Genomic DNA, 22,216 nt, shown 5'->3' with positions numbered 1-22,216 from the left:
TAATTAAAATCCTTAATAGCCACCAAGGGCAAAATCGTCCTTTCGCACCTATCTCGTTAACCATAATTAGCACCCTCCAATTCTCGCTATTCTCAATATCTTCGAATATCAATAATTCATATCCCGTTACCCCTTAACTCTCGACAACACTCTAATCACCAAATTACCTTAGGACTCACCTCGAGCCCCGAACTTACTCCCGTTATGACCAAACCTCTAACTTATACCCAAAGATTGTCTCATGTCGAACAGCTCGAACAAATCCACATTATAATGTGGCCTCAAAAATATCTTACCAATATGCATATAAATATACAATTACGCCCTCAACTGGACAAATTACCAAAATTCCCTCATAACAAAATTTATACCCATATGCATGCATTTATCATCATATAATAATATGATCCACATAAACATTCATATAATCATATAATGGCACAATAAATCAATTATGGCCTTCCCGACCTCCTAATCAAGGTCCTAAACCTTATTAGGAAATTTGGGTCGTTACAACTATCCCCTCCTTACAGAAATTTCGTCCTCGAAATTTTATCTGTACTGCCCGGATATAAATTCCGCACTTCTGATTCCAGTTTCCCAGGTCATTCCTTGACCTCACTGTTTCTAAAACATTACCTTAACTCAAGGTACAATCTTGTTCCTCAAAACCTTATTCTTTCTATCTCATAACTGAACTGGCCACTCCACATAGAATAACTCCATCTTCAGCTGCAGATCCCCATAACTCAACACATGAGTTTCTCTAACCCATGTCCTCAACGTGGAGTACAAAATACATCGTGTACAGCCGACAGTGCCAAAAATGTTGTCAACTTAAAAGCAACCTAACTTATCCTTTCCAGGATTCAAACAGTCTTGATATTCTAGGGTCCAACTTGCCCTTATCTTCTCACCCCTTTCTCCTTGGTGATATCCTAAGGAAGATACAATCTTCTACTTAGAACTCCATATTCCTGCTTTCCAATTCAGTAAAACTTTTCCATTTACTTCGAAAAGTGAGCCTCCCAGCTCTAACCTTTTAATAATCTTAACGATCCACCTCAGGATCCAAATATAACATCTCACTTATCTCATTCCAATGAATGGGTGATATACATTTTCTATTATTTCTCATCTCATTAAGTGTCCCTCCAACAACTGGATAACTCTCTCTCCTTCTCTGATTTACCATCAGTCTGAGAATAATTAACTGAATCAAACTCCAACTATATACTCATCATCTTCCTTAATCCTCTCAAGAACTTGAAGTGAAAACAAAGTCCTCATTTGATAAGATAGACCTTAAATTCCACGAAGGCATACTATCTATCTTACATCGAGATCTGAATGTCGATCAGCTGTGTAACTTGTCCTTACTGACAAAACTGAACTCACCTTAAATACTGGCTATAATGACCCAACTACACCACACCGACCACCATCCTGGGCAGCTCACTGCGAAGCCCATCGCAATGTTTTCTCATTCCCATAATAACATAATCAAAGGTTGCAATAGCTTTACTGGTTTTCTGATACTTTGTCCTGACCTGTTAATAGGTTAAGAGCTTTGTCATATTTTCCATTATGTTCCTCTCCATCCCAGGCCACCAATACAAAACCTTCAAATTCTGATGCCTTTTTCCTGATGCCTGGATGAAAAAACCAAGAGAGTAGTATGGGATTCATCTAGAATTTCCATTTAATTCTAATGTCCATCAGAATCCAGATTCGATCCTTATATTACATTAAACTTATACCTGACAATGTATAATCCTTATCTAATCCAGCTAAGACTTTGCCTTCAATTCTCCCATCTGTGGTTCACTTAATTGTCTTTCCTTAATCCTTTATGTGATAATAATCTCAAGTATCAAATTGGGCACTTAGCTCACTAGAAATTATATTCTAGTTTTGGTCGGATCCTTTAATCAACATGATGCATAGATAATTACTTTTCCCTGTCACCGAGGTACCATAGCAACTCACAAACTGATTCTGACCTGTAAAAAGACTCATAACTCATCCCAAAATATTCCTTGACCTTGGGAAATTTCCAACCAAGAATACATCACAACACCGTCGATCAAGACAATCACAATCCAATTCAGATAATCTTTGAATACTCTGTTCACCCATTTCACAAAATTTTTTTTGGCATTGACCAAATCCTCAACACATGACTCAACATCCCTAGTGCCCTTATATAATATAATAACAATATTCAGTCCATCCTTCTCCCTGATCTCTAGCTAGTAATAACCAGATCAAAGATCCCTAGCTATCCCTGATCTCTAGCTGGTAATAACCAGATCAAAGATCTACCTTGAAGAACATCATCCTACTCAATAATTGAGCCTTTAGTTCTTACAACTTTGTTGAAACCGTTTAGTACAATGCCCTAGATCTAATTCCATCCCTGGCACCAATATAATCACCATACTATCTCTTTGTGCAGATGTACCCTTGAAAAATTCCTTGGAAACTTATCCAGAAACTCACAGACTAATCCAGTCTGTCTTGATCCCACTGGTACAACCTAGGTAGTGTCAATGCAACGCCCTGGTTACCCCAGAACCGTTACGGTGAACCAGAAATTTGACCCGCTACCCGAGTCCTTTGGTTAAAAACGTGTTCTAAGTGTTATTAACATGCTAAGGTGAAAAACCAATAAAAAGGAAAGGATATGTTTTATTATATGCATAAAACTGTTCATGGGCCCACAATAACATTTACAAATTATTTACAACTCAAAAGGGGCATTAATGTTTCAAAATTTCAAACCCCGTCGACCTAAGCGGCAAAAATAGGGTAAACCCCCTAGTTCCTCTGAGAACTCCTTGGCCGTGGTGGTCAAGCGGCTGCATATGTACACATCACCACCTAAGCTCTCCACTCAAGGCTGGGTGAGCTTTTCTTTCCCTTTACCTGCACCACATAGCACCCATGAGCCAAAGCCCAGCAAGAAAACACAGTATTGTATACAAACATTATCAAATGATTATCATTATAATCACACAGAGCTTATAGCTCTTAAACAGATGAGTGAATATCACTTGAGGTTCTAGTAAACCATTATGAGTGACTCACAAGCAAGTCACTAATTTAAACAGAAGAGTGGCTGCTAGGTAAGCCACTAGCCTTAAACAGATGAGAGACTGATAGGTAAGTCTCTAACTTAATAGATGAGTGACTGATGGGTAAGTCACACAAGCGCTTATAGTATTCATCGAAATTGAGGTCGGTCCGGCATTAATGCTCTTTGAGTCATCCAATGCAGATGTCGATTAGATCTAATCTTTATTGGCTTGCGTTGAACATGCTAAAGCTGTCCTGACTAATGAGTCAGCTCTATGCGACCAGTACCACTGCCGAACTTGACTAATGAGTCACAGCTTCACAGTTGATACTGACACCTTTGACAATTCTGACTAATGAGTTAGTGCCATACACAGGTGAGCAGTATTTGCTAAGCCTTCGATAATCAATCCATGTCCACATTTACACAATCAACATGCCTCAAGAATAATCATGCATGTCACATATGGGGTGCAGTTCTCTTTCCTCTGGTTCGAGCGAGAAATAACAACAAGAACGACTCCTGAGAATGATCGACTTTTGATTCCTTAGCGGTCCCCTAATCACAACCAATTATAACCACCATTAATGAGAATCCATAATAATAGGGTCTTAACCTAAGCACCACTCTCGGGACCTCGAAACATGCCCACACAGTGAGTAGATTCGATCTTGGGCCTTAAGGATTGAAACCCCAAGTAAAAAACCCTTAAAAACACTCAAAACGGGACTTTGAAGGAACAGGGTAGCGCTACAGCGCTGACCCCTAGCTCTATTCTCAGAACCTCCAACATGCCCAAAAGCCTCCTGAGTAGTGCTGTAGCGCCCTAGGGTGGGCGCTATAGCGCTACCTCCAGACCAAAAATCCCCTGAATCGACCTTCTTCATCTCCTTCGATTCCCACGTGATTCCAAAGCTTCCAAAACCTATTCTTGGTGCCAAATGAACCCAAAAACCATCCCAACCTACCCCAAACATCCCAACCATAGGAACCCTAGCCAAAACTCCCAACAAAACCAAGATCTCAACCTAGAAATCACAACTGTAATACAGAGCTAAAACAGGGCAAACCAGAGAATTCTATGGTTAGAAACTTACCCAAAGCTCAGCTTATGATGCTCTTCAATGGAGGAACACACTCCCAAACTTCCAAGGCTTACTTCCCAAGCTTGAATCCTCAAGAATGATTCAAAAATCACAAAGAAAACTGAAGGGAATACAGGTACGGGAAGACTCTCCAAGTTGCTCTGTTTTTCTACCTCTTTCTTAGCCAAAAATGGCTTATATCTATCCTAGGGGTGAAATGACCATTTTACCCCTAGGTCAATTAATAGTTTCTAAAGGCTCCCAAGGGCAAAATTGGTATTTTCCACCGATCTCGTTAATCATAATTAACGCTCTCCAATTCTCGCTATTCTCGATAATCTCAAACACCAATAATTCATATCCCGTTACCCTTTAACTCCCAGTAACGCTCTAAACATTAAAATCACCTTGAGACTCAACCCGAGCCCCGAACTTAAACCTCTTGTGACTAGGTCGCTAATCAATATTCCAAGATCGTCTCATGTCGAATGGCTCGAACAAACCCACATTATAATGTGGTCTCAACATATATCACCGACATGCATACAAATATACAATTTTACCCTCAACGGGCCAAATTACCGTCACACCCCTGTAATTCTAATGTGGACCCACATGCATGCATTTAACATCATATTATAATATAATTCACATATATATGCATAATTACAATTAATGGCATAATTAAGAAAGTATGGCCCTCCTGGTCTACTATTCCCGCCATTCAACCACATCGGAGAATTCGGGGCATTACAGTCAATCACACTAGCTAAGGGTTCTAAGCATCCCCCTGCAGTAGATCTCCAGCTCTAAATACAGATATCATAAACACAGTGCCAACTATTGCAAGGAATTCTTCCTTTTAATTCAAGAGTTATCATTCTTTTTCTTGCAACCCATCACCGCTTCATACTTGGCTAACCATTCATATCCAAAATCCTTACGTTGTACCTGTCTTCGAAGATGCTTTGGGTAGTGGCTGACTTGTTCACCGATTTCAATGTGTTTCTAATCGAATCTCTTCATACCTCCTATAGATTGAACATGAATACCCTTGAAAAATGAAGTTAATACCTTCTGGAGCCTTACCTATGACCTTGCTGCTTCAGTTGTAGTATCCTCAATGTAGTAATCGTTCACATTCTGCTTCTAGCTGGGCAGTAGTTCAGCACCTCACTGATGAACCTGACTGTAACCCATTCATGTTGTTTCTGTATTCTTTTCTTGTCGAACTTATCCATGTCATTGAAGTATAAAACGATTAGGAACCTTTACTATTAATCCATTACACCCCACTTGGTACAAGTAATAATTCCTGAAATGTCTCTTTCCTTGATCCTTATCTGGTAATAACCAGATCGATGTTCAATTCCTGAACACATTGTCTTGTCTTGTAACAGGGCATTTAAACTCTTCATCCCTAACATACGATATCAACGAATCCCATGATACAATGCTCCGTCCAATCACCCCTAAGTCAAATACTTCTTCAGGTGAACCAGTAATTCCTTAAGCCAACTAATATCATTCTTCATAACGTCCCTAATATCGAATCCGCCCATGCCCAAGTTCTGAAGTGTAGCCAACAATTCCTTGTATACTCAGTTGAATCTGTACTTACCAATTTAGTTCCATTCAGTCCAGTCAATATGTAATATCCCCGACAGTCCAGGGTTGTCCCTTATCCAACACATTAGCTTTCCTCAGGCCTATATCAAAGCTCTCATATAACAAGCTCAACCACTTCCCCTATGAACTCCTTTACCACTCATATTTTAATTCTTCCTTGTAGAGTTGCTAACCCTTCCTCAACAAGTACTCATATCTCAGGCCCCTTGTATAACAACCTTGTGATATGTACCTCATATCTAAATCTTTCATGGTGACACGCAAACAGTGAACTCTTCCAGCTCGTTATCTAACCAAAAAAAAAAATACTATCAAGTCCATTGGTCACTTCCGAGGAACTAGTCTCGAGCTCTGAATGTAACAAGGCATCTCAGTCTTGATCGCCAACCTATGAACTAGACCCTCTTCCTGTCAAGACCAGGAGCCATAGAACCATCAAGGGTTCTCCCTTTTCTGATCACTGAGTAGCCACCCTTACTAAATTCCACGAACGAGAATTTCATCACCTGTATTCCTTATATCTTAAATAACATGGCCCTCTCTACTATCCAAGCACAGATAACCATCTCGTGCACTGGAGCGGCCCTGACTCTCTGGCCCGTCTCAGAGTTTAACTCATAAATGAATCATCGTCTTCGGTTACACCCATTTATATCATAATCCAAAGTGGATTGATCAACCCACCAAACTCATTGATATATACTGTCACTATCTTACCACTTCCGACATCCTTCTGCTACAAATGCCTAATACAACTACTCTGTCTCAATCTGTCCTTCTCATAATATCAATAACGGGATTAGCTATACCCATTCACTAACAAATTCCTGAACAAACTCAAACCTTCCTCAAAACTAGAGGATAATGCTTCCAAAGCCTTCCATACAATAATTCTTATCTATTTCCCCCTCGGTTTAACCAACACTGGTGTCCCGCGGTCATGGTATACAAAGCAGCTTGTTTCCCCAGTAAACTTGCTGTTTCGTCCATCTAATCCCCTCTATCAGACCTCATAGCCTAACTCACATATCAACAAACATCTGCTACGAATCTCAGGGGCAGAAGGAGGATTCCAACCCTAACTATCATCTGCAACCCTTACTAAAACAAAACCAGGTCCAATTAACCATTCTAAGCACATACAATTTGAGTTAATTTGTCTTGACCGACTAAACCCCTCAACCCTGATGTTCATACCCAGAACTATCCCAAGGGCATATCAAATGACCCTAATAATCATGCACACATAAAGCATACCAAACACCAATTTACAATACTATGCATAAATTATCAAATTTCATTACCATTAGATGCATACATACTTACTATGCATTCCATATGCCAATAAACAGGTATAGCATATAAGTTCAATTTAAACATATAATCACCTGCAATCCATATACCAATCATTATCCAAGTATTCATCCACATGCAAGAGCGATGCTAATCAACACGTCTCAATATCATCACACAGTAGTCAAGGGCCAGGCCCTATCAGTATCTCATGCTCCTTATTAATCATTCCTGTTAATACACTCAAATTTCATTCAAGCACTTAAGCATACAATTTCATGTATTCAATTTCAAACCCTTGAATCGAGCTTGTCTTTAGTGGCTAGTGTACATGTCCAACCAGTCTTTAGGAACCCATAAACCTAGACTGCTCTGATACCAAGTTGTAACGCCCTGGGTAACCAAGATCATTACACTGTGTGCTTATAATAGTGCAAGACTTGCTAATCAAGTCATTTAAACAATGTTGACCCAGATTTTGGTCAACTGACACGGAGTCAGAATATGCTTGATATGAATGAATGTGTTGAAAAGAATCGAATGACAAAAAGTAATAAGAACACGATGTTTTATAGTGGTTCGGCCCCAGGATCTGGTAATGACCTACGTCCACTTAGATTGTTATTGATGTGTGAATCAAAGGAGTGATCAAAGAACAAGGGTTCAATGAGTTTCACCAACCTCTGAAGAACAGTACGATGTTTCAGATAGAATTACACTAGTATCAAGTAATGCAAAAGCCAAAAGTCCCCTCCCTTGAGCTATCCTTTTCTATTTATAGGCTCAAGGAGGATTACATGATTTAGTTGCCGATATTCTCTCCTAAATAATCGGATACTCAGGAGATTGTGTGAGTTAAATTCGGGATTTACAAAGATCTTTACAGTAATATTACATTGTATGCGGAACCATCGACCAGACTGGTCGCAGGTCAGACTGGGCAGCTTACTGCTTCTAATACATCTTCTGGTCGATACACTAGCATAGCTCTTCCAGGTGTCAGCCATGTGTCCAGGGATCACTTGCCACGTCATCAATGCCAATTTTTTGGATAACATTTGCCCCCCAAGTTTATTTATTACGAGCAATAAATAAACTTTTGAGCGAACAACCCTTCGGCAACCCCACCATGCGTGTCAGAACCCTTCGTGTGTTCTTGGAAAAAGTAACCTACTCCCATCTAATCATGACTTTTCGGTTCCTGAGTAATAATTCGATGGCTATTCCGCTTCCCCATACTTCGAAAAAGGGAAACTGATGATTACACCTTTTTAATGCCACAGACAAACTTATATAATATCTCCGAAATTTTCCTTTTCTTTTTACGCACGCCACTACTCACTCCAGAAGCCCTAAAACCAGAGCTCTCGTCTTCTCCCAGAAACCATTCTTCTGTACTTTCCAAGTTCATTTTGAAAGCACCTCGACTTCCGAAGACTCTTTACCCTCCTCAACGATCTTCTTTCTGGTAAGTCTTCGAATCTTTATGTTCTGTACTTTCGCAATGCATGCTTCTGTATGTCGACTATTTGAGTTCATCTGCTTCTGGTTTGAGATGCTTGTGAGTAGAATGTTTTGTAGGCGAAAAAGGGTTATGAGTTAGTTTAATAGTCGGGATCATATTTTTAGGATGTAAAATTGAAGTAAAATTTAGATCTTTAGGCCAGTTGGAAAATAGGTTTTTCCCGCCCTAAGGGGAGTTGAAAAAGCTTTTTTGAAACACTTTTTACTTTCACCCTTTGATCCGTTTTTCAAACTGTTCATGTGGAAACATTTAGCTTTTTGTTAGAATGCTGTTGTATAAAAGCTTGGCTTTTATACTCGACCAGCGTTATTCTAAAAAGCCTTTAAAAATTCTCCATCCTCACCTCCCCATTCTTTTGTTTACAGACATTGATGCCAGATTTGTGGGGAGGTGAACGGCCCATCGACGAAGATCTTCTTGCCCAGCTGCTCGAAGGCGAAGAACAACCGGCCGACCGAATCCACGAGATTCCTTTCTCATGATCCTCTTCCAGACCTCGTCCTTCTCCTCCTCAAATGGCTCATTCCAAATCCTCAGGCAAGAGAAGACCTGACTCCGACGATAGTCCAAACCTTCCTACCTAGCCTGATTTGTAGGCTAGGGTTCCCTCGACCAGCGGTCGAAACAATCCTGTTCCTGACCCTAATATCCAAATTAGAGCCCGCCCTTGCCATCAGAATCTGCCTGATGTCGAGTGGTATACTTCCCCGACCAGCTCAGTGACTCTTCGGATGGTTGCTAACTATTTCAGGAAGTATCCCCTCACAGGGGTTTCCATCAAAATTCCTGCCACAGACCAAAGGGCTAACCTCCCCGGAGGTATATATAGCGTCTGGTCTCGGTATCACATAGAGGCAGGGGCTTTCCTCCCTCTACATCCTTTTTATCAGGGGGTGGCTAATTATTTCGACGTCGCCCCCTTCCAAATTACTCCAAACGGATATAGAATGCTAGCCGCACTCTATATCCTGTACAAACTTAAAAAATGGCCAGAACCTACCCCCCACGAGGTCAATTATCTTTTCGACCTTAAATCCAACCCGCAACAATATGGGACGGGTTTCTTCCACTTCTGTCACCAGGAGACAAACTGGACGTTCCTGAGTGACACTACACACATATCTAACGTGGGGCAGTACAGTAAGGAGTACTTCCTTACTCCGGACATAACCAGCAACAACCTAGCCTTCGCTCGAGGAGGTAAGTGCCGTCTTTGACTGGTCGATACTTTTAATCAAAGAGTCTCCTTTCATTTTTCTCAAACTGTACTTTGTCTTTCAGGCCCATGGTTACGTCCGACCCCAACACCAGACATGGTGTTGAGGTCCAATACATTGGCCAGGATGACAGACGCAGAAAAAAGCGTCAAGTCCCTGGTTACTGATGAAAACCTGAGGCTGTCTGGCCTCCTGGCTCCTCGCATGAAACAAGAGGATCCGTGGTAGCCGATGCCACTGTCGAGGGGGTTCCCGAGAAGCAACCTCTTGCGTCCCCTCCTCGAAGGAGGCCGGCGGGGGTTACAATCAGGGAGCCCACGGGCAATCCTTCCACAGAAAGGCCTTCTGCTCCCCAAGGCAAGGGGAAACAAAAGGCCAAAGAGCCGGTTGTGGACTTGGGGGAATCCTCTGATGAGAATGGTAAAGTTATTTTGCTTTTAAATAGCTTGCCAATTCCCTGTCATTTGTTTGGCGGGGAGGGAAACTTTACATATACTCCAAATCTAGGGCCAGACTTTTTCATGCCAGATAGTGAGTGTGTGACTAATAGAGTCAATAGTATAGCAACCAGTAGTTGTAGCTCGGGTACTAACTTTGTGACCTTTTTTTCTGTTTTGATAAAGAGTCTTCATCTGCCATTATCTTTACCCTTTGCATGTTTTTACTTGTGTGCAGATATGGCCACTCCCAACGTCTTCGACTTATACCAGGCTGAGGAGGAAGAGGAAGTTCCTCAGCTTTGGCGAAAGTCGTCACGGAGACACAATGGCGAGATGAGCCAGGGACCTGCCAAAAAGAGTCGAACAGAAGACCCTCCTAAGGGCGAGCCAACTAGGCAAACTTCTGCTCATCCTTCGGCCCCTGCTGAGAAGGAGACTCCCCCTGCTCCAATGAACCCTCCTCCGGCTGCGTCCAGCAGGGAACAAGACAAGCGGGAATAAACTCTTGGGGCCAAACTCTCGAGCCGTGCCATACGAGCAGCCAAAGACCATATTGCGCACATCGGGAAGAACGACCGCGTCAAGGATGCAATGGTTGAGGCAGAGAGTATGACGGTCGACCTAATTCTGAACAGGACCCTGAACGAAATAGCCAGCGTAAGTGCTTCTTTATCTTTTTGGCCTTAGTATTTTAGTCTTTGCCACAGGTTCTAACTTTATCCTCTGTCCTCAGGCTTTCCTGTCTGCCACTACTGCTCGTACCCGCACCCAAGCCACCATCGAACAGGCTCGGACAAAGTCTATCGAGAGGCACCAGGTGAAAGCAGCCGAGGAACTTTCGGCTGCAGAGGCCAGGCATGCAAAGGAGTTGGAGGCGATGGTTCAGCAGAGGGATGCCGCGGTGACCAAGCTATCGGAGGCTGAAGCTGCGAAGGCTGCTATAAGGAAGCAGAGGGAGGAGTATCAAGATGCCAGCCGAGTCCAGTTTCGCGAAGTCAAGAGATTGGGTGAGGTGCTTAAGTCCAAGGACGATGCCATCGCTACTCTTGAGGGCCAAGTGGAGCAGCTGAAGCTCGAAAACTCCAAGAATCTGGAAAGGTATAAGAAGACGATGCTCCGGTGTTTTTATAACTTCTGGAAACACAATCAGGGCGCCGATTTCAGCTATCTTTCAGAAGATGCCAGGACTGCTGAGCTGGCTCGCTGCATTGCTCAACTGGCTGAAGAGGAGGCAAGATCAAGGATCCCTACTTCCCCAAGCCTTGTTGGTGCAGAAGAAGAAGGGGTCATTGAGGACGCGACCAATCAGAATGCTGATAAAGACCCTCCTCCTCCTAATGCCTCTTAAGATTTTTTATTATTTTTATCTTTCTTTTGATCACACGACCCACGGGTCGTGATGTAAAGACAATATCTCTTTTTTTTTTTTTTTAAACTTTGCTGCATGGGCAGCCAACTTTTCCTATTACAGTTACATCCAAGCAGTGATGCTTGCGGTGTAAAAGATTGCTTCATGATGCTATAACATTATAACATTTGTCCGCATGACCGAACTTAGCATAGTACTTTGGCTTTGATTTAACAAAATGTAAATTTTGAAAAATACTCTAAGTACCTTAGCATGCTTTCACTCGTTTTGTTCATGTGTTTACATACCTCATGGTACGCTTTGCTATCGATGTGCCTTATATGCCCCCCAAGTGATCAAGGAGCTTTAGGTCCTTGGTCACTTGCCTTGACCATGACCTGTTCGAACATTTCTGCTCGGGTGAAAAAGTAATACTTGTAATACAGCAAAACAACACACGTAATGAACAAATACTTGTAAATATAAATTCACAAAGGTTGGCAAGAATGACTGGCTGCGCACAGTCCCTTATAATCTCGTATTAAAAATAGACTAAACATGTCTTTACGAGTGATTTTGAAACGGAATCTTACATATGCGAGTGATTAGCCATACAGCGTGGCTAACCCTCTTTGTAAAACTTGTAAAAAGTAAAATTTAATACAAGCCAGTCCTTTAAAAAGGACTGTTCATTGATAATACTTGTGCAGGTGTTCTCCATTCCAATAACGTGGAACAAGATCTCCGTTTAAGCGTGCAAGTTTGTAGGTGCCCGGATGAAGGACTTCTTCAATCTGGTAAGGTCCTTCCCAATTAGGTCCGAGTACTCCAGCAGTGGGGTCGCGGGTGTTTAAGAAAACTCGTCGTAGCACCAAGTCACCAACATTGAATTTTCTTTCTTTAACTTTGGAGTTAAAGTACCGGACGACTTTTTGCTGGTAAGCAGCAACTCAGAGTTGGGCCTTCTCCCTTATCTCGTCAATTGAGTCTAGGGACTCCATCATTAGTTGGATGTTCTGGTCCTGGTCGTACGTTATACGTCGATGTGAGGGGGGATCTAATTCGATAGGCAACATCGCCTCATATCCGTAGGCTAAGGAAAATGGGGTTTGTCTTGTCGCTGTTCGGTGAGACGTTCTATACGACCAAAGGACCTCAGGCAGCTGCTCTGGCCATGCTCCTTTAGCTTCTTCAAGTCTTTTCTTCAGGGTGTCTTTAAGAGTTTTATTCACGGCTTCGACCTGCCCGTTTGCTTGGGGATGCGCAACTGAAGAAAAGCTTTTAATAACTCCATGCCTTTCACAGAAGTCGGTGAATAAGTCACTGTCAAATTGGGTTCCGTTGTCTGAAACTATCTTTCGGGGCAAACCATAGCGGCAAACAATGTTCTTGATGACAAAGTCAAGGACTTTCTTGGTCGTTATGGTGGCGAGTGGTTCAGCTTCGGCCCATTTAGTGAAGTAATCGACTGCCACGACTGCATACTTTACTCCTCCTTTCCCAGTAGGTAGGGATCCAATCAAATCTATTCCCCACACCGCAAAAGGCCACGGGATTTGCATCTGTTTCAACTCGTTTGGAGCTGCTCGTGGAATCTTGGAAAATCTTTGACATTTATCACATCTTCGTACAAACTCCATCGAATCCTCGTTCATAGTTGGCTAGAAGTAGCCTTGCCTCAAAATCTTCTTTGCCAAACTCTGCCCCCCAGCGTGATCCCCGCAGAAGCCTTCATGCACCTCTTTCATGAGTTCCTTAGCTTTTTCTGGTGTAACACATCTGAGTAGTGGCATTGAATATCCTCTTCGGTACATAATACCATCGACCAGTATGTATCTAGTGGCTCGCCTTTGTAGAGTTCTGGCTTTGTTTCTATCGGCTGGCAGCACACCGTTCCTCAGATACTCCAAGTAAGGTGCCATCCACGTATCTTCCATTCGAATCTCCATATTGGTCTCAACTGTTTGTATGCTTGGCTTATTCAGTCTTTCTACTGGCACAATGTTCAAGGTGTCAGCATCTTTTGCGCTCGCAAGTTTCGCTAAGGCGTCTACGTTTGAATTCTGATCCCGCGGAATTTGCTGAAGGGTGTACTCCGTGAACTGGGCTAGCAAGTCTTTTGTTTTATTCAAGTAGGCCACCATTTTTAAGCCTCGCGCTTGATATTCTCCTAGAACTTGATTCACCACCAGCTGTGAATCACTGTAAATATCAAGCGTCTTTATACTCATATCTTTCGCCATCCTCAATCCAGCGAGGAGTGCTTCGTATTCGGCTTCATTATTTGACGCGGTGAAGTCGAACCTAATAGCGCAGTGAAATCGATGCCCTTCCGGCGTTATCAATATCACTCCCGCTCCTGCGTGGGAATCGTTAGACGACCCATCCGTGAATAACTTCCACGAAGGAGCTTTCTCTTGAGGCTCAGGCGCACTAGGCTGTTTGCCCTGCTCGCTGTCTGGGAGTTCGGTGAACTCTACAATAAGGTCGGCCAAGACTTGTCCCTTGACTGCTGCTCGCGGTGAATAAGTTATATCAAATTGCCCTAGTTCGACTGCCCATTTTAATAATCGTCCAGCCGCTTCTGGTTTTTGGAGGACTTGCTGAAGGGGCTGTTCAGTTAGAACTGTGATAGGATGGGCTTGAAAGTAGGGGCGTAACTTTCTAGAGGCCAGGATTAGGAAATATGCTAACCTCTCGATTGGTGGATATCTCAATTCTGCCCCGATTAGTCTCTTGCTGACATAGTAGACTGCTTTTTGTACGCCTTTTTCCTCTCGCACTAGTACCGCGCTAGCAGTAACTTCAGTAATCGCCAGGTAAATAAACAAAGTTTCTCCTTCGATCGGCTTTGATAAGATGGGAGGTTGTGCCATATGGGCTTTCAAGGCCTGGAATGCTTGCTCACAGTCTCCTATCCATTCAAACTTCTTATTTCCCCTAAGTAGATTGAAAAAAGGGACGCACTTGTCTGTTGATTTCGAAATAAATCTACTTAGGGCTGCGATTCTCCCGGTTAAACTTTGTACATCTTTGATCCTTTATGGCGACCTCATGTCGATCAGGGCTTTTATCTTGTCGGGGTTGGCCTCGATTCCTCTTGAATTTACAATAAACCCCAAAAACTTCCCTGATCCAACTCCGAAGGAACATTTCAGGGGATTTAACTTCATTTGGTATTTGTTCAATACATCAAAGCACTCTTGTAAATCCCTTACATGTCCTTCTGCCTTTTTAGACTTTACCAGCATGTCATCCACGTATACCTCCATGTTTACTCCGATCAGCTCCTTAAACATGTGGTTGACTAGCCATTGGTAAGTCGCACTTGCGTTTTTCAGTCCGAAGGGCATTACTTTGTAACAGTATAAGTCCGTATCAGTCCGAAAGCTGGTGTGATCCTCGTCGGGGGGATGCATGCTAATCTGGTTGTAGCCTGAATATGCATCCATGAACGAGAGGATCTCGTGCCCTGCAGTTGCATCGACCAGCTGGTCGATTCTTGGGAGTGGGAAGCAGTCCTTTGGGCAGGCTTTATTGAGGTCTGTAAAATCCACGCAGGTTCACCATTTGCCGTTTGTCTTGGGAACCAGCACTGGATTGGAGACCCATGATGGATAAAATGCCACCCTGATGAACCAATTCTCCTTTAATCTTTCAACTTCTTCTTTTAAGGCTCTCGATCTATCCTTATCGAGCAGCCTTCTCTTTTGTTGCACGGGTGGAAAAGTTTTGTCTATATTCAGGACATGGCTGATAACTACAGGATCTATCCCAGCCATGTCTTTGTGTGACCAGGCGAAAACCTTCTGGTTCTTCTGCAAAAATTCCACGAGTGCGTGCTTCGTGGTGGGCTCTAGATTTTTCCCGACCTTTACTACTCTGTTCGGGTCTTTTTCGTCGAGTTGGACCTCCTCCAGATCCTTGACGGGTCCAACATTTTCTTCAAAATCCCTAAAGCGAGGATCTAGATCTCTATCCTCCCTTTGGGCAACACCCTATTTGGTGACTCCATCACCGGATTGGGCCTGTGTATCAACTGCCATCTGCAACTTATCCGAGGTAGTGCTCTTCGGCGTTCCATTCTTCGCCTTTGTGAGTGAGGCGTTGTAGCACTCCCTAGCTTCCCTCTGGTTCCCCAACACGTGTCCTACCCCCACATCTGTTGGGAACTTCATGGCCAAGTGCCACATAGAGATGACGGCCCGTAGATCAACCAGTATAGGCCTTCAAATGACGGCATTGTACGCCGAAGGACAATCGACCGCTACAAAAGTGGCGAGTAATGTCCTTGTTGCAGGCGCTGTACCTATCGTCACTGGTAGTTTGATCAATCCGGAAGGGGCGAGTCCTTCTCCAGAGAAGCCGTATATCATTTGGTTGCAGGGCTCCAGGTCTTTAACGGACAGCTTCATGCTCTCCAGTGAAGACTTATACAGGATATTCACTGAACTTCCTGTATCGACCAGCACTCTTTTTACCATCATGTTGGCCATCAGGATGTCCATGACCAGCGGATTGGAATGTGGGAAACGGACATGTTGGGCATCGCCATCAGAGAAGGTTATTTCACCTTCCTCTGACCGAGCCTTTTTTGGTGCACGGTCTTCCACAGTCATCATTTCGATGTCCTGGTCGTGGCGCAGAGTCTGAGCATATCGTTCCCTGGCCTTTCCTCTATTTCCCACGAGGTGCGGGCCTTCGCAGATGGTTAAGAGTGTGCCAGTCACGGGGGCAGGCTGTAAGGGTGGCGAGCGTTGGCGCGTGGGAGCCTGCTCGTTGCTACCCGGAGCTTCTCGTTGGGAATTTCCCGAGGCCCGTACGTATCTCCTTAAGTGTCCTTGTCTAATAAGGAACTCAATTTCGTCTTTCAACTGGTTGCATTCGTTGGTGTCATGTCTGTAGTCGTTATGATAACGATAGAACTTGGTAGTGTCTCTCTTCGCAATATCCTTTCGAATGGGGCCAGGTTTCTTATAAGGGACACTAGAACTTGTGGCCTGATAAAACTCTCCCCGAGACTCAACGAGGGCAGTGTAGTTAGTGAACTGAGGTTCATAACGATTACCCATGGCTCGTTTATTGTTGGAGGTGGAAGGCTCGTTATACGGCCGCTTTCCACCATTCTTGCCATTGCCACTGCCGTTCCCGTTGCCTTTTCCGTTGCTGTTAGGTTTGGACCCATTGGCGGCTTTGGCGGGCTCAGCTACTTTCTTATCCTTGCCTGAAGGCTTTCCATCATCGGCAGTGGCATCTTCGAGCTTGATGTAACGATCATCCTGATCCAAGAATTCCTGGGTTGTTCTCACTCCTTCCTTTTAGAGGCTTTTCCAGAGGGGGGAGCGACGCCTAACTCATGCGGTTATGGCCATCATTTTGCCTTCGTCTCCCACCGTTTTTGCTCCAGCTGCAGCTCGCACAAAGCGCTGGATGTAGTCTTTCACTGATTCTCCATCCTTCTGGCGAATTTCAACCAGCTGGTTTGCTTCAGTCGGATGCACACGACCTGCATAGAACTGTCCATAAAACTCCTTTATGAACATTTCCCAGGAAACTATGCTCGCGAGAGGGAATTTAAAAAACCATTCTTGCGCGGCTTCAGAAAGTGTTGCAGGGAAGATCCTGCACCGAGCGTCTTCGGACACTTTCTGAATGTCCATTTGTATCTCAAATTTATTGACATGAGATACTGGGTTTCCGTACCCGTCAAAATTTGGAAGTGTAGGCATTTTGAACTTGCTTGGAGTTTCTGCATTAGCTATCCTCTGTATGAAAGGAGTGCCTTTCCTCCTATCGTGGTCGATATACGACGTCCTTCCCCCGACCAATTGCTGCACTGCTTGGTTGAGGGCATCTATTTGGGCCTGTACAGCGGCATGAATCTCTGTGGCCTCTGTCGCTGGGGGGACGTTCTCTCCATGCTGCTCGTGGTGATCGTTGAGTACGTCACGCAAATCCTTGTCTTTTCTCCGCTGCTCGCTACCCCCGAGCTGGTTGAAGACATTATTTTGCTTGGGCTGCCCCCCAGCGTCCCGTCTATTGGGTTGGTCATCTTGAGGTACCTGGCTCCTGCCTTTACCTCTTTCTTCATTCCTTCGGCCAGCGTTTCCCTTTCCTGAGTCGGCCTCATTATATCCATGGCCATCTCTGAACCTTGATTGGCTATGGTGGGATTGACTATTCCCTCGATTTCCGTCCCTGGCTAAAACGTCCCGAATGTTAGAGGGCGGCCTGCGCTGGTCGTGGTGTCCCCGTGCATTATAGTGCCGTGGGGGACCCCGGACCGTAGAGCCTAACTCTGAGTCCCCCTGTTACCAAGGGGATACTGACCTCTGTTCGGTAGGTTTGACTCATCGCCCCTACGGCGTCTAGGACTACGAGGCTGATGCTCGGCCCTATTTTGCCTCTGTTGCAGGGGATTGCCGCGACCAGCTTGGGATGGCGGCTGCGCCTCAGGGTCCAGTGGGACATCGTCATGGGGCACCTGAGGCTGCTCGGGCCTTTGCAGACTCGAAGGCTGGATTGGTGGGCTAGGATTAGGACCCCTCTGGGGTGGCCCATTGACAGGTTGGTCAGGCTGCGAAACAGGTGCGGCCTGCTTCCTTTCCAGTTGCAAGGCCGCCTCGAGGGCTGCCATGGCTTCGCTCTGGCGGCGGTCCATCTCCACCTGCCTTTCGCTTAATTCCGCGCGCTGCCATTCAATCTCCTGCTGCTGCCGCGCCACAACTTCAGCAGCAGTCTCTTGACTGGCTTTCAGACTAGCCAGCTCTTCCTGCAACGCCCCCAGGGTACTCTTCAGCATTGCATCATCCATCTCTTCCTCCTCAAAGTCTAGATGTGGCTCATCCTCCACCACGCTCGCAGGGGGAGGAGGAGGTGGGTTTGACAGCGCAGCGGCGGCTACCTGTCCAGCTTTCCTTGCAGTTTTCGCCATTGGTTTTCTCAACAATGATAAATCAAGCTCTCAATGAAAGCACCAGAATGTTGACCCAGATTTTGGTCAACTGACACGGAGTCAGAATATGCTTGATATGAATGAATGTGTTGAAAAGAATCGAATGACAAAAAGTAATAAGAACACGATGTTTTATAGTGGTTCGGCCCCAGGATCTGGTAATGACCTACGTCCACTTAGATTGTTATTGATGTGTGAATCAAAGGAGTGATCAAAGAACAAGGGTTCAATGAGTTTCACCAACCTCTGAAGAACAGTACGATGTTTCAGATAGAATTACACTAGTATCAAGTAATGAAAAAGCCAAAAGTCCCCTCCCTTGAGCTATCCTTTTCTATTTATAGGCTCAAGGGGGATTACATGATTTAGTTGCCGATATTCTCTCCTAAATAATCAGATACTCAGAAGATTGTGTGAGTTAAATTTGGGATTTACAAAGATCTTTACAGTAATATTACATTGTATGCGGAACCATCGACCAGACTGGTCGCAGGTCAGACTAGGCAGCTTACTGCTTCTAATACGTCTTCTGGTCGATACACTAGCAGAGCTCTTCCAGGTGTCAGCCACGTGTCCAGGGATCACTTGCCACGTCATCAATGCCAATTTTTTGGATAACAAAAAAAATGTGAATCTAACGTCATCAACAAATTAGGAGTAAAATTCCAGAAGTTATAAATAACCCAGGCCATTCTAATGGCTATTAGGAAAATATGTATTTGCCTCAATAGAAATGGTAAGATAATACAACTCTATGCAATAATATTACAAATAAATATAGATTGATTAAAAAGAGTGTTACAACTCTATAACTGAAAATACAAATAAAAGGGGAAGGAGATGTAAGATGATTGAAATAGAAAGTACAACTCTATTACAAACGATACAAGTAAACTAGAAGAGTTTGAACAAAGGAAATAAAAGGATTACAACTCTTAAACAAAAGTACAAGTAAATAGAACAAGAAGAAAAATCAATAGAAGAAAATAAGAACAAGAACAAAAACAATAAACTCTCACTCACACAACCAAAGTGAAGAGTGTTGGGGATCACCAGCTTGAACAAGGTTTGAAACCTTTGTCCAAAAGCTTATTTCCCCCTAACTCAATCACTAAGGGATCTCTCACAGATTTTGGAAATGTTTTCTGGAATAATCAAGCCTCAAGGTGTTTCTATCCAAGTGCTCTAATGGATAGAAATGTTGTGTCTTTCAAGTGAGCTATAGGCTCCTATTTATAGAGTTTAGAGACACCCTTTGAATTTCAAATTCCACCAACCCCCATGGCTATTACCAATGTTTAATTGGATTAATATGGAATTAAAATTGAGATTCGGGAGTGTTGACCCTGATTTTAGCCAACTGACACGGAGTCAAATTTGCTTGATGTGGACAAACACGTTGGAAAGAGTGTGATGACGAAATAATAAAGAACACAAGAGTTTATAGTAGTTCGGCCCCAGAATCTGGTAATAACCTACGCCCACTTGAATTGTTATTGATATAGGATTCAAAGGAGTGATCAAAGAACTAGGGTTCAACGAGTTTCACCAACCTCCGAAGAACAAGACAGTATATCAAACAAGATAACTCTAATCTCTAGTGATCAGAAAGCAAAAAAGAAGAAGAAGATCCTCCTTTTCCTTTGAGACCTCCTTCTCTATTTATAGGCTCAAGGAGGATTTACATTAATTTTTTATAGATATTATTTCCTAAATAATCAGATACTGAGGAAATCATGGGAGATAATTTCGGATACTATCTTAACTGCCTAGGATCTTTTCCGCGTATAGCATGCGTACGATCAGGCTGGTCGTATGAAGAGATCGAACGTCGCGACAGTAGATGTCTTCCTGGTTGATGGTCGAGCATGAGCTCTGCCAGATGTTAGCCACGTGTACTAAATATTTTCCATGTCATCCATGCTTGTTTTTTGGATAACATTTGCCCCCCAAGTTTGTTTAGTCCGACCAGCAATAAAGAAACTTTAAGGGAACAACCGTTCATATCCCAACTATGTTTGTTAGGATCCCCGTGCGTTTTTGAAAACCGTGACATGATTATGTCTAATCAAGCCTTTTCAGTTTCCAAGAAACAAATTTATGGCTTATACACTTCCCCACGTTTCGAGAATTAAAAATAATGATTGCTACTTTTTGGCCATACCTCGGTCCCCATAAATACCTTCTTTTTCTTCTCAAAAAAGTTTTTCTTACCGTCTTTGTCCAGAACTTCAAGAACCTTGCCTTCAGAGTACAGAGCTTCGAAACCAGTCAGTCGCCTAGCCGAGGATCTTCCCGACTCGAACTTTTTCCTTCTCTTCCGAATCTCCACCTTCGCCCAGGTAATCACCTTGTTACTTTAAACTTTTCATTATACCATGCATGCCGTTTCTAGGTTCTGTAATTTCCTTGTTCTTGAATAGGGTTTTGCGAGGATTTTTTCTTGTATAAACTTTCCACTGCTTGGTAAGAGGGCGCCTTTATGCTTTGTATAGGTTAGGACCTAGTTTGATAGTAAGGATCATAGGCTTAGGGCGTAAGATCGACGTAAAAATTCAATCTTTAAGCTAGTTGAAAAAATTGGGTTTTTTCCCGCCCTTTAGGAGTCGAAACAGTTATCTTCCAGAAAACAGTTTACTTCCTCTTTTAATGCGTTTTTCAAACTATTAGTGCTGAATCTTAGTGTAGGAGTAGGATGCTGCTGGTTTTTTAGGCGCGAGCAATGTTATCCCAGTCTTCCACACTACTTCGCGGACTGTGTCTTATCTCCTCCATTGTCTGTTTGCAGTTCATATGCAAGATCCTTGGGGGGGAGAAAGACCTATTGAGGACGACCTCTTGGCCCAACTACTTGAAGGCGAAGATAACCCATCTACCTTGATACCAGAAATCCCCTTTTCTCGCCCTAGCTCAAACCGTCCTCCAGTCCTGAATCAGAGAATGGCCCGAACAAAAACAAAGGCTCGAAAAAGGAAAGATCCTAACTCCTTAGGCCAGTCTTCTGCTGATGCCCCCTCGACCAGTGGTCGAGGCGAATTCGCTCCAGAGACCAATGTTCAAAGGCGTGCCCGCCCTCGCCATGTCGATCAGCCAGCCGTTGTGTGGCACATCATCCCTCAAAGTACGGTGACTCTGCGGATGATTGCCAATTATTTAAACAGATATAATCTGACTGGTGTGACCTTAGTCAAACCTTCTACCGACCAGCGCGCCAACTTTCCAGGCGGGGCATACAACGCCTGGTCGAGATTCCACATTGAGGCAGGTGCCACCCTGCCTTTTCACTCGTTTTTTCAAGGGGTGGCTAATTACTTCGGAGTAGCCCCCTTTCAAATCACCTCGAACGGATATAGAATGCTGGCCGTACTCTATATCCTTTATAAGCTCAAAAAATGGCCAGTACCTTCCCCCCACGAGGTCAATTTTCTCTTTGACCTTAAATCTAACCCCAACCAAGATGGTACGGGGTTTTTTCACTTCTGCCATTAGGAGTCCGGACACACTTTTTTGTCTGACACCACCCATATCTCTAATGTGGGGAAGTATCATCATGAATACTTCCTCACTCCTGACCTTGCTGCGGACAACCTGGCCTTCACCCGAGGAGGTAAAAATTCTTAAGCGAGTAGCTTCTTTACTTAGTGT

Source organism: Humulus lupulus, chromosome 1 (assembly GCF_963169125.1).
Source record: "Humulus lupulus chromosome 1, drHumLupu1.1, whole genome shotgun sequence".
Taxonomy (NCBI): Eukaryota; Viridiplantae; Streptophyta; class Magnoliopsida; order Rosales; family Cannabaceae; genus Humulus; species Humulus lupulus.
This window is presented reverse-complemented; position numbering follows the sequence as displayed.